Source organism: Canis lupus, chromosome 27, assembly GCF_011100685.1.
Source record: "Canis lupus familiaris isolate Mischka breed German Shepherd chromosome 27, alternate assembly UU_Cfam_GSD_1.0, whole genome shotgun sequence".
Lineage (NCBI taxonomy): Eukaryota > Metazoa > Chordata > Mammalia > Carnivora > Canidae > Canis > Canis lupus.
This window is the reverse complement of record NC_049248.1, coordinates 31,851,719-31,867,430: the sequence shown is the minus strand read 5'-3', so window position 1 is coordinate 31,867,430 and position 15,712 is coordinate 31,851,719. Positions and strand designations below refer to the sequence as shown.

Sequence of the window (15,712 nt, the reverse complement as noted above, 5' to 3'; positions counted from 1 at the left end):
CTGGACTGAGAATCAGAATATGATGTTTTTAGTACCATCTCTGCTGCTAATTCTCTAGATAACATTACAGAATTTGTATATCCGTGTTATACTTTTATATCTGGGGGTTACATTTTTAATATGAACAACGTAACCTAGAGATAAATAAATAGCCACTGTAACAGAGTTGACAATACATGGGCTTTGAGGGCAGTCAAATTTAGGATCATAATTTGTTGGGTATAAAATATGAGCAAATTGCTTTAAATTCCTGAGCTCCAGGTTCCTCATCTGAAACATATGAATAATATACTTTTTAAGAGAGTTTTAAGAAATAGAAATACTTTATATAATAATTTTGTCATGGAGGACACCAGAATTTAATAAACACCCAAATTGTGGTTATTATTAATGTTGTTTTTGGTGTTAAATATAGCCAGCGTCTTTTAGGAAAGACTTTTTAAATGAAATCACTGAACAGTCTCTCCCACCCCTCTCTTTCTCTCTTCATTCCTTTCTTCCTTCCTGTCTTTCTGTCTTTTTGTCTTTATTTATTTTCCTTAGAGAGGCATTTAGCTAGGAATTCAGCAAGATTAGATAAAGGACAATTTTGAACCAAACTTAATTACATTTGTTAAATGCAACCAAATATAAATATTAAAAATTATTTTGTCTATTCTCAGTATAGAGCTGAAAAATCAGACTGTGAGGGAGTTAAATTTCTGCTTTTTATTAGTTTGGGTTTTATAAGATGGTGTTATTTCACTGGAAATGTCTTGAATTTGTAGAGCTTTGCCCACACTCATTTGTAATTACAAAATGTCATCTAGAGTACAGTATCAAAGATTATTTTTCTTCAGTTGCAAAGATTCCATTGAAGTGTATACATAGTAATTTTTATACACTTCTAACACATTAAAAATTGAACAACTGATCACACCTTAGAGAGATGTTGGGTGCTTCATGGATCTGGTGTAAAGCACTTACCAACCTCTGGGAGTCTATATGAAAAATTGTGTGTTCTCTAAAGACCAAAAGTAGAGGCAGTTTTAGGACATTTCCTTACATATCTTGCACAAGATTATGAGTCTTCTATATAACGGAAACTTTAGTAAATGTTCAACTGGCCCACTTTCTTACATTCATTTGTCGATCTGAGCTCATGCTCTGGAAAAATCTGCAGAGATAAAATTGTTTAACCTAAAAGAGCAGACTGTGTATAGCTGCAAGCGCCCACACTTCTCTGGTCTCTGCAGAAATTCCAGTAGTTATAGGTAAAAGCATATAAATAAAGAACTAATCTGAATAGATAGGCTTGCAAAGGATATGGCCAGTCAGGAGAGATATAGGTAAGATAAATAACATTTTTCTCAAAATAGTCCTGAATATCATCATCAGAGGCAAGCCCCAGAATGGTTGATGTGTTGTTCTGATTTGGATGTTATATTTTCCTGTTCTTATGAAGCTTATTATATACAAGTAACTTTCGGGCATCGAAATTTAAGAAAGAAAAAAGGCAAATCATTTTATGTTAGTGCTTCCTATATAGGCTATATTTATTGCCTGGATTTGCTTACTTTTCTATCAGACAGAACTTCAGTATCGTAGAGGTTTTAAGGATTCTTTTTTCTTCTTCTTTTAATTCATTTATTCAATAATCTTTACTGAGAATTCATAATGGGCCAGAACTATTAGGGACTAAGCATACAATTATGAAAACACAGAATTGTTCCTGTCCTCATGGAGTTAATCATCTTTTCATTAAATGAAGAGTCACACAAATAAGTATAATTACATATTGATATAAGCCCTTTGAAAATTAGAGTACAGGCTTGGACCAGAATATATAGGTATTTTTAGTATTTGAATTTTATCACAAACACAGTGAGAAAAAGCATGGTTTTTGTTCAGAGAGGTTCTTTCACTTCTGTGTGCAGAATAATTGTGGGTAGTTAACAGAAAGATTAGTAAATTAATTGCTGTTGAAATAATCTGGTTCAGAGAAGATGGTAGTTTGGACTAAGAAAATGAAGAGGAGTAAGCTGATTAAAATATGTTTTTAAGATTCATTTCACAAGGATTAATCAAGGCTGATAGTCTTGATTAAAAAGGATTTCAAGGAAGAACTTCAGATCTCTTGTACAAGTAACTGAATGAATGGATGTATCATTTTCTGACAAGGGGAACATCATCCATTTCTGGGCTTTCCATAAGTTAACAATGTTTTAGGAAGAAGTGGGTCATTCTATTTCCATTTGCGAGTATAGACATTTGCAACACTTTTTTAATTTATATTTTTCTAACCTCATTGAGTTGGATTGAAAACTAATGGAAAAATCTTAACTGAAGGAAAGAAATGATAAGATACGAGCTGTGTTATTTTGGAAGATGGCTTCTAAATTAAATAGTATCCACCTTTGTTGAATAAACATTCCTAGTTTAATTTAGTATCAGATAATTTTCTAATGGGTTATTTTGTATAGACAATGTTTGGAAATTATGTTGAATAAAATCTTTCAGAGAAATTATAGGTTCCTCTACAATGAAATTCATTGTTCCTTTCTTTTTTCTCCCCTCTTAGGTATGGCATAATTTGCTGATTCTGGGACTCAAGATGTAGGCTAGGAATATTAGTTCTGTAGTTAGGCAAACCATTAGGTGAAGAAAGGCCTTTATGGGCCAATCTTGGCATAAGCATCTTGGTCTGAGCTCTAACCCACTGATGAGATGAGTGTTTGGAACAAACATTTGGACATTGTCTATGTTCCTGTACATATACACAATTGTTTCTTTTCTTCAAAGCAATTGAGAGGGATAAGTGAATTTTTAAAAAAATAATACCAGTGGTTGACTTGATTGAATTCTTATCATGTGTCAGTCACTATAATACCTGCTTTACACCTAATGACTTCTTTAATCCTTATAGCACCATTATGAAGTAGATAAGTATTCTAATTATCTCCATTCATCAAAGAAAGGAACTGAGACAAAGATTCTGGAGAAACCAAGCTTCAAATGTGCTTAACTAGAGCATTATATTGCCTTCACAAATGAATATATTTATTTGGCTTTGAAGAAAATTTAATTTTTTAAATTTTATTTCATTTTAGTAATAAAAAACTATTTACTTAAAAGTCAAGAACATCTCTGGATGATAAGAAGAGCTTTCAAGAGATTGACCTATTTTGACCTAGGTCGTTTCAAGTATGAAGTTCCTTGGCACTATCTCTTACCCACACAATTCTTAATGCAAGCACAGTCCAAGGTAAATTTTTTTTCCTGAGGTAAATAGAGCTTATATCAAAAAAAAGTTTCTGTTTATCTTGCTTTCATCTTGGGTCATGAAGACTTATCTTCTTTGGGACTACACTGGGCTTCTGTAGGGTATGTGGTTAATTCTTCAGTTTCCTATGAATACTAAGAGGAAAACAATAGCCCTGGCAGGGCTAACCAGTCTCCATTCTAGGAGTACTGCCCCCATTCTCTCTGTGGTCAACCAGAATGATAGCACTCTTCTCCAGGGGTAGCATTAAATTTTCTAGAGCCAACACAATCTATATAGGAAGGCTGTTGGAAGGAATTTAAATCCATATCTAGTTTTTGAAAGAGGTAAATAAACAGATGAGATTTATTTTCCTGATCTAGAAAATCATCATTCTGAATTCATAGTGTGTTGCCAAGTTAAGAGCACCAGATACTTACCCTTCCTGGTTATTTCTTCCATTTGCTAATTCAGGATGACATGCTTCCATTTCTTTCTTTCTCTCTTTCTCTCTTTCTCTCTTTTTCCTTCCTTCCTTCCTTCCTTCCTTCCTTCCTTCCTTCCTTCCTTCCTTCCTTCCTTCCTTCCTTCCTTCCTTCCTTCCTTCCTTCCTTCCTTTCTTTCTTTCTTTCTTTCTTTTTCTTTCTTTCTTTCTTTCATGCTTCCATTTCTAAAAACAATGAGCTTTCTGCTGCTTTCTACTCTTCCAAAGTTCAGGGAGGAGAGATTAAACATATTGTTAATTATGTCTTTATTTTAAAAACCTTTGCGAATGGGATGCCTGGGTGGCTCAGGGGTTGAGTGTCTGTCTGCCTTTGACTCAGGGCGTGATCCCAGGATCTGGGGTCGAGTCCCACATCAGGCTCCTGCAGAGAGCCTGTTCTCTCTCTGCCTATGTCTTTGCCTCTCTCTCTGTCTGTCTCTCATGAATGAATAAATAATATCTTAAAAAATTTTTGTGAATAATTAGCCTTGATTGGGCTATGGTGCCATTCTTGCAATACAGAACCTTGCAGTACAGGCCGCTCTGAGAATAAATTATAGTAAGTGAAAAATCTCAGTAATCTTTACAACTCACTGCCTACTTTGATACCAGTATTGATTAGACTCTCCCAATAATCATGTAGATAGAGCAACTGAATCTCAACTTTTTCCCGATTTAACTCTGATGAAAGACTCAAAACATAAAGGACAATTTAGTAAACTGACATTTTCAAATACATCTAGATTCCAACATATATTTCTAGTCATTTGAATGAATGTATTCAGTTTTTTTAGTGTAAATATACCACTTCTAGCTAACTGAATTGTTAGCTTCTTCCAACATTTAGTAAAGTTTCTTACCCTCTTCCTTTCATACTATTTTTGTTTAAGTTCCCTATTGTTCTTTCTTAAGCAGGTCCACTTAAAAAATAATCAAAGGAATACACAGTTGATGTTCTTGCTCTGTTCTCATTAATTCTTCTGTTCACCATGACATATGTGGTTTCCACAGCATGTTGAAGCAAAGTACCAGAACAGCCTCCCAAAATTGAATCAAGATGCTGAATGCTTTTCCTCCATCTTTTCTTCTTTTAACAATTGTGAAAAGACTTAAAAAGAAACCATTATATCCTGTGTATTGTAGAGACCTGTTATTGGGACTTGTAAATAGTAAGATTCAGTAAATGTTTATTGAACTGAATTTTCCAGAATAATAGTCACATTTATATGTTTTTTTCTTTCTTTTTTGTTAAGTACACTGTCTCTCCTGCACATTATAGCTTTGCACTTCAGGACTTGGAACAGAATTTTTATATTATAATAGTGTTGTACATCTGTATTTTACTACATTACGGATGCAGAGTGTGTCTTCAGTAATACTAGCAACCTAATATTTCTAATATTTCTGGAGATAGATGGATAGATCTAGTTTATCACAGCCCAAGTAAAGTAATTGTTTAAAATTTTTTTTTGATGTGGTATTTGAGGGCTAGGTTCAGATCAGTTTTGCCAATAATTACTATTTTAAATTTATTTATTTATTTGTTTATTTATTTATTTATTTATTTATTTATTTATTTATTTGACACAGAGAGGGAGAGCACAAGCAGGGGCAGCTGCCAGCAGAGGTAGAGGGAGAAGCAGGCTCTTAGTAGAACAGGGAGTCCAATGCGGGGATTGGTCCCAGGATCCTGGCATCGTGACCTGAGCTAAAGGCAGACACTTAATTGACTGAGACACCCAGGGGCCCCTATAATTACTTTTAAAGAAAATCTTAGGGCAGCCCCCCGGTGACTTAGCAATTTAGCGCAGCCTTCAGCCCATGGCGTGATCCTGGAGTCCTGGATTCGAGTGTGATGTCGGGTTCCTTGCATGGAGCCTGCTTCTCCCTCTTCCTGTGTCTCTGCCTCTCTCTCTCTCTCTCTCTGTGTCTCTCACGAATAAATAAAATAAAAACCTTAAAAAAAAATCTTAGTCTCCAGAGATTATAAGTAGTTTACTCTGTTTTTATTATTAAAAAACTATTTATCAAATAATTGTGTACTCATTATGATTCTGTATCATGATAACTGTCTTGCTTTTGTTTTAATGTCAACATTTATATTCTGACTATAAAACGAGATCATATTTAATTTAATTATAATGTTAACAAATTATAGGGTAGTAGATGGATTTCTTGAGCACAGTCTTTAAGATTTTAAACAAAAGTTGTAGTTGCAGTTTTCTGGCATTTGACATATTTTAACAGTAAAAGTAAAGTAGTATGTTTTTGTGGTTACTGTATAGTAAAATCTTAAAAATGACACCTTGTTTGTATTTTAGAGACAAAGCATATTGCATGGAAAGATAAATGCATGAGATTTAAATTAAATGAATTATTAGTTTTGAAGAACTACCTGCATGGATGTTTTGTTTTTGCCTTTGGAAATGACGTAATTTTCTCCTGTAATCAGATTTCAAAAGAAAGCTGATAAGCTAAAAGTATGTTTCTTTCTATTTGAACATTAGTGTTAAAGTTTTCAATTATTGAGCTATTTATGTGGCTTTGATTTTTCTTTGTTTAACAAGAAACACGTGGTATCTTATGTCATCAACCCCAGCTATTTTCCCTTCCTGCATCTACACCCCTGAGCCCTGAGCACCTCAGTGTCAGTACAGAACCAAATGGTCTGCTGACACCGCTGACTCCTGATCTCCAGCCTGGCTTCAGCCTTCAATACTCTGTGACTTTTGAGGTACAATTCTCCTTTCTCCTTAGGAGCTTTTTCAAAGGATATAAATGCTTCCTTCAGGTCCTCTGTCACATAACCTTTCTTCTCCTCATTCCCAGCCTTTTACAGCTTTACCTTTTGACTCTCAGAGAAAATAATACCACAAATTATGGTAGTTGCTATATTTGTTATTTAACACTCTATCAGCCTTTGTGAGGAGCCTTCCATATATTATAACACTTATTCTTCAACCTAGCAAAATAGGGATTATTAGTCATATTTGTGCAGATGAACAGATAAGGCTTAGATAAATCAAATACCTTGCCAGGAGCTGAACTGCTTTTTAAAAATCAGATCTGACCCCTTAATCATTTCTGTTTTTGGTTTACTGAAGAAGAGGGGCAAGATAGAGTTCACTTCCTCCCCCCTTGGTTTAGTTGAGCATACATTTCTCTTCTCTACCTCAACAACTGCCTCAATTTAAGCCCTGGATTGCACTCCACCTAGAGACCATGCTTGTGTCTTCAGCTTGTCCCACAGACATGCAACTCCGCCTGTACCTTGTGCGATAGCTCTGCCTCAATTCTTCCCATCGTGGCAAATAATATTCAAAGACTCTTCTTGTACAGCTTCTCAACTACCACTACCTCTTCAACCCAGTCTTCATGATTCTACTGAAATGGCTTGCTTGGGTGGCCCTGGTACCTCCTGTGTGCCCTATCCATAGGTGCTTATAATTTCTATCTTATCTGGCCTCTTTGTGACATTGGGTGCTATTGACCACTTCTTCTTTGAAGCTTCTCTCCCCTTGCTTTCATGACACCGTCTCTCTTAGTTCCCCCTTGTGGCTCCCTAGATAGTCCTCTTCACAGGCTCAGGAATGACCTGAAATTATGCACAAAATGCTGGGTGACATTTTTCTCCTGAAAGTGTCTCTGGCTTTTATTAGAGTCCCACATGTGTCTGTGATTCACCCTACAGGGTATGTTACTCTGGATGATGTCTTATATGTCCCTGATTTCAACTGTCACCTATATACCACTGAGGCTTACATCTTATAGCAATCATATTTCTTTTGTTGGCTCTAGATGCATATGTACAACTGCTTACTGACAATAGATGTCTCCAAGAAACCTCTACTTGAATATGCCTCAAAAGCAAGTTTGTCATTTATTCCACCAAAACTCCCCCTTCTGTGTCCTTTCTCTGTGGTAGCACCACTAGGCAGTTTTCTAAGTGAGAGAGTGGGGAGTCCTTTTAGTTTTAGGCTCTTTCTCCCTCTCTCTTTCTCAGCAGCCACACTGTCCATCTACTGTCTTGCAGCAACCCTTCTTACTTAAGTGTACATCTCTTCCTGAGTGGCCTTGAGGTCTGTTGAGGTCTGTGATTACTGTGTGCACCAATCTCATCTGCATGCAGTAGCTCCTACTGACCTTTTTGGAGTCAGATCTAGCATTCAGCCGTTTTCTCAATTCTTCCCCATAACCTTTGGGGGAGAAAACTCAACTCTGCAATGACACTCGAGACCCAGCAGTGTACTCGCATATTTCCAAACACACATCATGCTCCAAGCATCTTGAATTATCTTCAGTAGACCATTTTCTTACATCACTGTGTCTTCTTTCCTACTTCACTATGCCTGACTCCTGTGTCTGGAAGGCATTTATGCACTTTGCCCCACTTGCCAGTATGCACCCATCTTGTTAGTCACAGTTCCTATCACCTTCTCTGTGAAATCTCCCTGGGCTCTGCAGACTAGGATTGGTACCCATTGTTAGTTGTAGCAGCTGCTTATTTCAGTTATAATATCACCCACCTTTATTGTTACTGCATCAGTATCTGTATCAGTATGGCATCTTTATTGTGGTTTTCTTCCTACTGAGCTCCTCTAGGCTAGGGACTATATCTAACTTCAACTGTATCTGTGTCTTGACTACCTAGCACAATGCCTGTAAAAGGGTGAGTACTCAATACATCTTTTTCCAATGATTATATTACAGAACCCGAGAGAATGCTAGTTGCCATGCCTTGCATATAAGTAGATAACGCAACAAATATTTGCTGCATAAATAAGCAAATCAATGCTATTCTGTTTGTAATGCAATTCTGTTTTGCAAAGCTAAATAAATGATCTATCTATAGTTATTTCGTTCTTTGGACCTATAAATATGAAATACAAAATTTTATTTTCATCAGTATTTCATAGCAAGAGGCCAATTCGACTCAGTATATAAGGTTAAGAAATATCATATGAGTAATTCATTTGGAGTTAAATATTTATCTATTAATAAGGACAAAACATAGTTTCGTGTTAGGTTTACTTCCTATGTTAAAACCATTAATGTTGATGAATAACAAATGAATTTTTACATATTTATTTCTGCATCACATTTTTTGCATTTCACTGCAGGGACATGTGGCAGTCAATTATTTGTATAGTGCTTCCACCCCAAGCTTGAAGTCATTTCTCCCTCATGATTCAAGTATAAACAGAACTCTCATATATGAATAAGTGTTGCCAAATTTTAGTGCAATATTATATAAATGCCTCATTGTGCCACTGGGTAACTTTGAGTATTGCATTAATTTTTTTAAATTTCATTTATTAAAAAGAGTTAATTCAGTTTGTTTTGAGTTCTTCTTGCTCCAGTTGCAATAGATTTGCTTAACATGGAAAGAGGTTTTGATATTTATCCTTTATCCAGTTAAGAACTAGCTCTTAATAGAGCCTGTGTCCTTTCTCCAATGCCGTTGAATGTAGAGATTTATTACCACTGAAAGACTAGTCCATACATAGAAAAAAAAGAAAAAGTCTAGTTCATATATGAAGTTGGCATATTTGTATTGAGGATTATCTCTTAATTCCTTGACCTTCACAGTTTAGGTGCCTAACACTGTGTAGTGTGGACTGTTTTTTCGTAGTTTATCACCTCCTTCCCTCTCCCTACTCTCAATCAGTAAATATACTACATCTTGTTATCTTCTGGCCCACTCATCAAAGAGCTAATATAATGACCAAATCAGTACTAAGTTTGAACAGAAGGCATGCTACCAGTTTAATTTGTTAGTCTTCTTGTACATCCACATTGAGTGTATATTACTTACCTGAGGGCTTCTGAAGTCACTGTCTTAAATCAAATGCAGTGTAATTCAACAAATGCTTAGAGAACATGAATATCACATGTCTTTAGGTATAGACTTGCAGAGATGGCAGTGTATAATCCCTCCCCTTCTGGAACTCCCTGCTTTTGTGAATAATATACATAAGCACATAATCATAACTATAATGTATTGAATACTTGCTCTGTGCTATGTTTAAACACATAGGATATTAAAATGGCATTTATTATCTTGATTTCTCAGAGGAGGAGACTGAGTTTCAAGAAGATTAAACAACTTGTTCAAGGTCACAGTCATTAATTGTTGTACCTGACATGTAAACTCAGCTTTGTGGGACTCCCAAATGCCTATGTCTTAGGCCTCATTGAATCACAGCAGGAGTATCTACAAGGTAGAGAGGGGGGAGGAATCAACTCTAGTTATGGGAGTCAGAGAAGCAGCATTTGAGTTGGGCTTTGAAAAAATGTTCACCAGGTAAATAGTCTAAAGATGAGTAAGAGATCCTAAAAATTTTCAACATTGAGAAAGGCTGATAAAGGTGATATCTTAAGGCAGGAAGCATTTTAAATTACTGAAGACATATCTCTTAGTGATATGACTTATTGCTTTCAGTTCAGCATAAGCATATTAATTTTCAGGGAAAATATATGAAGCCTGATAAGCAGCTCCTTCCTAATGTCATTAAATGTGATGTTTCATTTTTCATGTTTTCAACTTATGTAACTGAAATTATACTGTGTATATTTTCCTATGACTTGATATTTTGCTCAGAATTGTTTGTGATAACCCACTATATACTATGTGATGTGTGGATGTGTGAAACCATACTTTCCTCATTTATTTCACTACTGTTTCAGTTTTATGAGTTACAAACAGATTTACCTAATGTTATGTCAGTGGGCTTTTTGTAGCTTCTAGTTTTTTTTTCTATATAAGCAGTGCTACTGTAAAAATTATTATGTCTCCCAATTGTATATAAAATATAAAATTATTTGCATATAAAAATGACTGTATGTCTTCTTACTCTATGCCTAGGAATGAAATTCTGAGGTCATAAGGTAGGTAGAGAATAGAAGGAAAATTTAGGGCCCATGACCTTTGCAGTCCAGTGTCACACCAGTGGTCATGTTACTTATGTGTCAAGAAGAACTTTGAAGATGTAGTTAAAATTACTAATCAGCTGAACTTAAGATACAGAGATTTTCATAATTATCTCAGTAGGGTTGATGTAATCACATGAGCCTTTAACATAAGCAAAAAACAAAACAAAACAAAACAAAACAAAAACCCATTAAAAACGGAGCAAAAATCAGACCAGGAAATGAGAGAGATGCATGTGATGGGAATGGGAAGGCCACAGGGTTTCAAAGCATGGAAAAGACCTGACATACCTTTTCTGGCTGGAAGATGTAGAGGCAACACGAAAATCATGACCATCTGTTCTCTTTCATAGGTCTATTTGTCCGTTTTTGTTCTAGTACACGCTTTGATTACTGTAGCTTTGTAATAGGTTTGAAATCAGGAAATGGGAGTCTTCCAAGGTTGGACTTCTTCAAATTTGTTTCAGCTCTTGGGGTTGCTTGAGGTCATATAAATTTTAGGACAAATTTTTCTACTTATTTCTGCAAAAAAATGACACCAGGATTTTGATAGGGATTATGTTGAATCTGTGGATTGCTTTGGTTAGTATAGACATCCTAACAGTATTGTCTTAAAATTCGTGAACATGAATGTCTTTCCATTTATTTGTGTCTTCTTTAATTTCTTCCAGCAATATTTTATAGCTTTCAGTGTGAAAGTCTTTCACTTTCTCAGGTTATTTCTAAGTATTTGACTATTTTTGATGCTATTATAAGTGCAATTGTTTTCTTAATTTCTTTTTTTGTTTTGTTCACTAATATGCAGAAACAAAATTGACTGTTTATGTTGATTTTGTTTCCTGCAACTTTGCTGAATTTATTAGTTCTAACAGTATTTTTTTACTGTGAAATCTTTAGAGTTTTCTACATATAAGATTATGCCATCTGCAAAGAGGAATAATTTCACTTCTTCCTTTTCAATTTGAAGTCTTTTATTTCTTTTTATTACCTAATTGCTCCAGCTAGAACTCACATTCTGGTGTTGAATAGAAGTGGCAAGGGTGGACATCTTGTTTTGTTTATGACCGTAGAGGAAAAGCTTTCAGCTTTTCGCCAGTGAGTATGAAGTTAGCTGTTGGCTTTTCAAATATGGCTGTTATTATGTTGAGGTGGTGTCATTCTATTCCTAGTTTTTTAAGTGTTTTATCTTGAAATGGTGTTGAATCTTGTCAAATGCTTTTTTGCATCGAGATGATCACATGGTTTCTGTCCTTCATTCTGTTAATGTGATATATTAAACTGACTTTGATATGTTTATCCATCCTTGCCTTCCAGGAATAAATCCCATTTGGTCAGGTTTATAATCCTTTCAGTGTGCTGTTGAAAACAGCTTGCTAGGATTTTCTGTGGGATTATTGCATCAATATTTATTAAGGATACTGGTTTTCTCTTATATTATCTTTGTCTGGCTTTGGTATCAGGGTGATACTGGCCTTGTAGAATGAACTTGTAATTACTACCTACTCTTTAGTTTATTGGAAGAGTTTTAGGAAAATTGATGTCAATTCTTCTGTTTGGGAAAATTCTCTAGTGAAGCCATTTGGTCCTGGGCTTTTCTTTGTTAATAGGTGTTTGATTACTGATTCGATCTTCCTACTAGTTACTAATCTGTTTATATTTCTTTTTTCTTCCCAGTACAATTGTTAGATTGTGTTCTTCTTGGAATTTTTCCATTTCTTCTAGGTTATCCAATATGCTGGCCTATAATTGTTTGTGATATTCTCTTAGAATCCTTCTTATGTCTGTGCCATTGGATGTAATGTTCCCTCGTACATTTTTTATTCTTTTATTCTTTTTATTTGAGTATTCTCTCTTTTTTCTTAGTCTGGCTAAAGCTTTGTCAGTTTTGTTGAATTTTTTTTTTAAAAAACAACTTTTTGTGTGTGTTGTTTTTCTATTCTCCATTTTCTTTGTCTCTGATCTTTATACTTCTTTACTTCTGCTAGCTTTGAGTTTAGTTTGTTTTTATTTTTCTAGTTTTGTGAGGTATAAAGTTAGGTTGTTCATTTGCAGCCTTTTTTTTAAAAAAAATCTATGCATTTAAAGTTATAAACTTTGTTCTTAGCATTGCTTTCATTGCATCCAATATGTTTTAGTCTGTTGTGTTTTCATTTTCATTGTTTCAAGGTATTTCCTAATTTCCTTTGTGACTCTTTCTTTGATGCCTTGGTTGTTAAGAATGTGTTGTTTAATTTCTACATATTTGTATATTTTCTAATTTTCCCTCCACTGTTGATTTCGAATTTCATTCCATTGTCATTAGAAAATATATTTTGTATAATTTCAAGCTGCTTATATTTGTTAAGACTTGTTTTGTGACCTCATATATAGTCTCTCCTGGAGAATGTTCCATGTGCACTTAAGAAATATGTTCTGTTGTTATTGGATGGAGTATGCTCTTTCTGTCCATTAGGTCTAATTGGTCTATAATGTTTCCCAAGCCCTATATTTGTTTATTGATTGTTGGTCTAGTGTTCTATCCATTGTTGAAAGTGGAGTGTTAACATTTCCTAATATGTTAGGAAATATTGTTGTTGATGTTGTATTTTCTTTTATTTATACACTGCTGGATTTTCGTTTAGTATTATTTTATTTATATTTTTTTGCATATAAAATACAAAACTAATAGAATCCCACAGGTGTTATTTTTATTATTGGGCACTCTAAGTATTCTTTCTTGTCCACTATTCCTTCTTTTAGCAATGAGTTTTCAGAAATGTATTAAAAATTACCTTGTGTCAGGACACCTGGATGGCTCAGTGGGTTAAGTGTCTGCCTTCGGCTCAGGTCCTGTTCTCAGGGTCCTGGGATCAAGCCTGGCATCAAGATCCCTGCTTAGTGGGGAGTCTGTTTCTCCCTCTTCATCTGCCCCTCTCTCCTACTCATGCACCCTCTATTGCTCTCAAATAAATAAAATCTTTTAAAAAATTACCTTTTGTCATTAATTTATAACTTGATTTTTTTTTTTTTGGCTGACAAATGTGATATACCTTAGTAAACATTCTATGACATAGTATGTGATCGATTTTAGTAAATGTTCCATAAATTAAAGTAAAATTTGGAGAATGCATAGAAATCACTGAGATAAAACAGGGGTTTTGAGTGGTTGGAAGGGTTACAGTAGTCCAAGCCAAAGTGTAAAGGTATGAACAAAGGCAGTGCTAGAGGTAATGGAGAAGTAGTAAGGAATATGGAAAAGTGTTAGTTAGGAAAAAAACCAACTGAAACAATCAACAAAATGCAGTATCAAATCAAACAAAAGTAAACATCTAGTCTCCCAAAAGGCCATTTATTCCTCATGTATCAGTTTTGGAAAGGATTATTCATCTTTAGTAATTCTGTTGAGATGTATCTTCAGCTGTCTTGGTGACGAGTTTTTTTATTCTTATTATATATTGTAAAATTTAGTAGAAGAATATGAGTATGTGAAACTACTTTCAAAATGGACTTTTTTGGGTAACTTTCTATTTTGATACAATTTCAGATATACAGAAAAATGACTAGAATAGTACCAGAAACTCATGGATGCCCTTTACCTAGAATTTTACTTGCAACAGATGTTAACTTTGTCCCAATGCTTTATCATTCTCTCCCCAACCTTCTTCCCTCTCATCCCCCTCTTTCATATTCTAGTTCTGAGAGTAAGTTGGAGATACTGTTGGAGACATTGTGTCTCCTTTCCTTTAAATTCTTGAGTGTGTTTTAAGATTTTATTTATTTATTCATGAGAGAGAGTCAGAGACATAGGCAGAGGGAGAGCAGACTCCCTGCGGGGAGCCTGATGGAGGAATTGATCCCAGGACCCTGGAATCATGCCTTGAGCCAGAGGCAGATGCTCAACCACTGAGCCACCCAGGTGTCCTAAGTGTGTATTTTTAAATGAGGAGTTGATGATCAAAATCAGAAAACTTCACAATGATACAAAGATGTTATCTACTCCATACTCCATATTAAATTTTCAACAGATGTTCCAGTAATATCCATTGTGGCAGTTTTTCCCTAGTCTAAAATTTAGTCAAGAATCATACATTGAATTTAGTTGTCCTGATTTTAGTGTCTTTTAACCTGGAACAGTTCCTCAGCCTGTCTTCCTTTTCTTTCCTCACATTGTTTTTAATAATCTTTTTATTTTGAAATAGCTTTTGATACACAGAAAAGTTACAAAGACAGTACAGGGAGTTCTTGTACATTCCTCACCAGTTTCTCCTAATATTAACATCTTATATAACCAGTGTACGTTTGTCACAACTAGTAAACCAACATTGATACATTATAGTTAACTAACTCCAGACTTTATTTGAATTTTAGTCCTGTTTTTTCTGCTAGTGTCCTTTTCCTGTTACACAGTTCAGTTCAGGATACCACACTGCATTTAGTCATCTTACCTCCTAGTATCTTCTGTTTTGTGACAATTTCTTAGTCCCTCCATGTTTGGGATGATCTTGACAGTTTTGGGAAGTATTACAGATATTTCCTAGAATGCTCCTCAATTTGGGATTATTTTTTCTAATGCTTTTCTCATGATGAGATTGTAGTTGTAGATTTGGAGGGAAAGGCCACAAAGGTGAAGTATCTCATTACATTATATCAGTAGGACATGATATCAACATGACTTAATGCTGCTGATGTTAACCCTAAAAATTGGCCAAGTTAGCGTTTGCTAGGTTAAAATGGTCAATATATGGTACACATATTCTTTAGTAATATGGTGAGATTTTTTTATATTTGGAGCTATAATGTTAGATGCATAGAGTATTGAGATTATTATATCTTCCTAATTAATTGAACCTCTTATTAATGAAATAAGAATTATTTATTTCTAGCAATCTTTTTAAATTTAAAATCTATATATTTGCTATTAATTGTGGGTCCACTGGCTTTTATTGGGTTTAGTTTTTTGCTCTTAGTATATCTTTGCATTCTTTTCTTCTGAACTTGCTAAATCCTTAAATATTGATGTTTATTGTAAGTAGCTCATGGATGAATTTTAATTTTTTTATACAAAGCGACAGTATGAT

The 15,712-nt window shown here is 34.7% G+C and overlaps 1 protein-coding gene across 3 annotated transcripts in view; it reads left to right on the top strand.

Annotated features, from left to right (window-relative positions):
- Positions 1 to 15,712, top strand: part of CPNE8 (copine 8) — a 321,061-nt gene that overhangs the window by 94,774 nt on the left and 210,575 nt on the right. The window contains exon 1 of one of the 3 annotated variants that reach the window (XM_038577250.1): positions 3,187 to 3,244. The exons of the other annotated variants lie outside the window; for them this stretch is intronic. The gene's annotated coding sequence lies outside the window, so the exon portion shown is untranslated. Of the gene's footprint in view, positions 1 to 3,186; positions 3,245 to 15,712 lie in introns of those variants that run through there. 3 annotated transcript variants of the gene reach the window in all.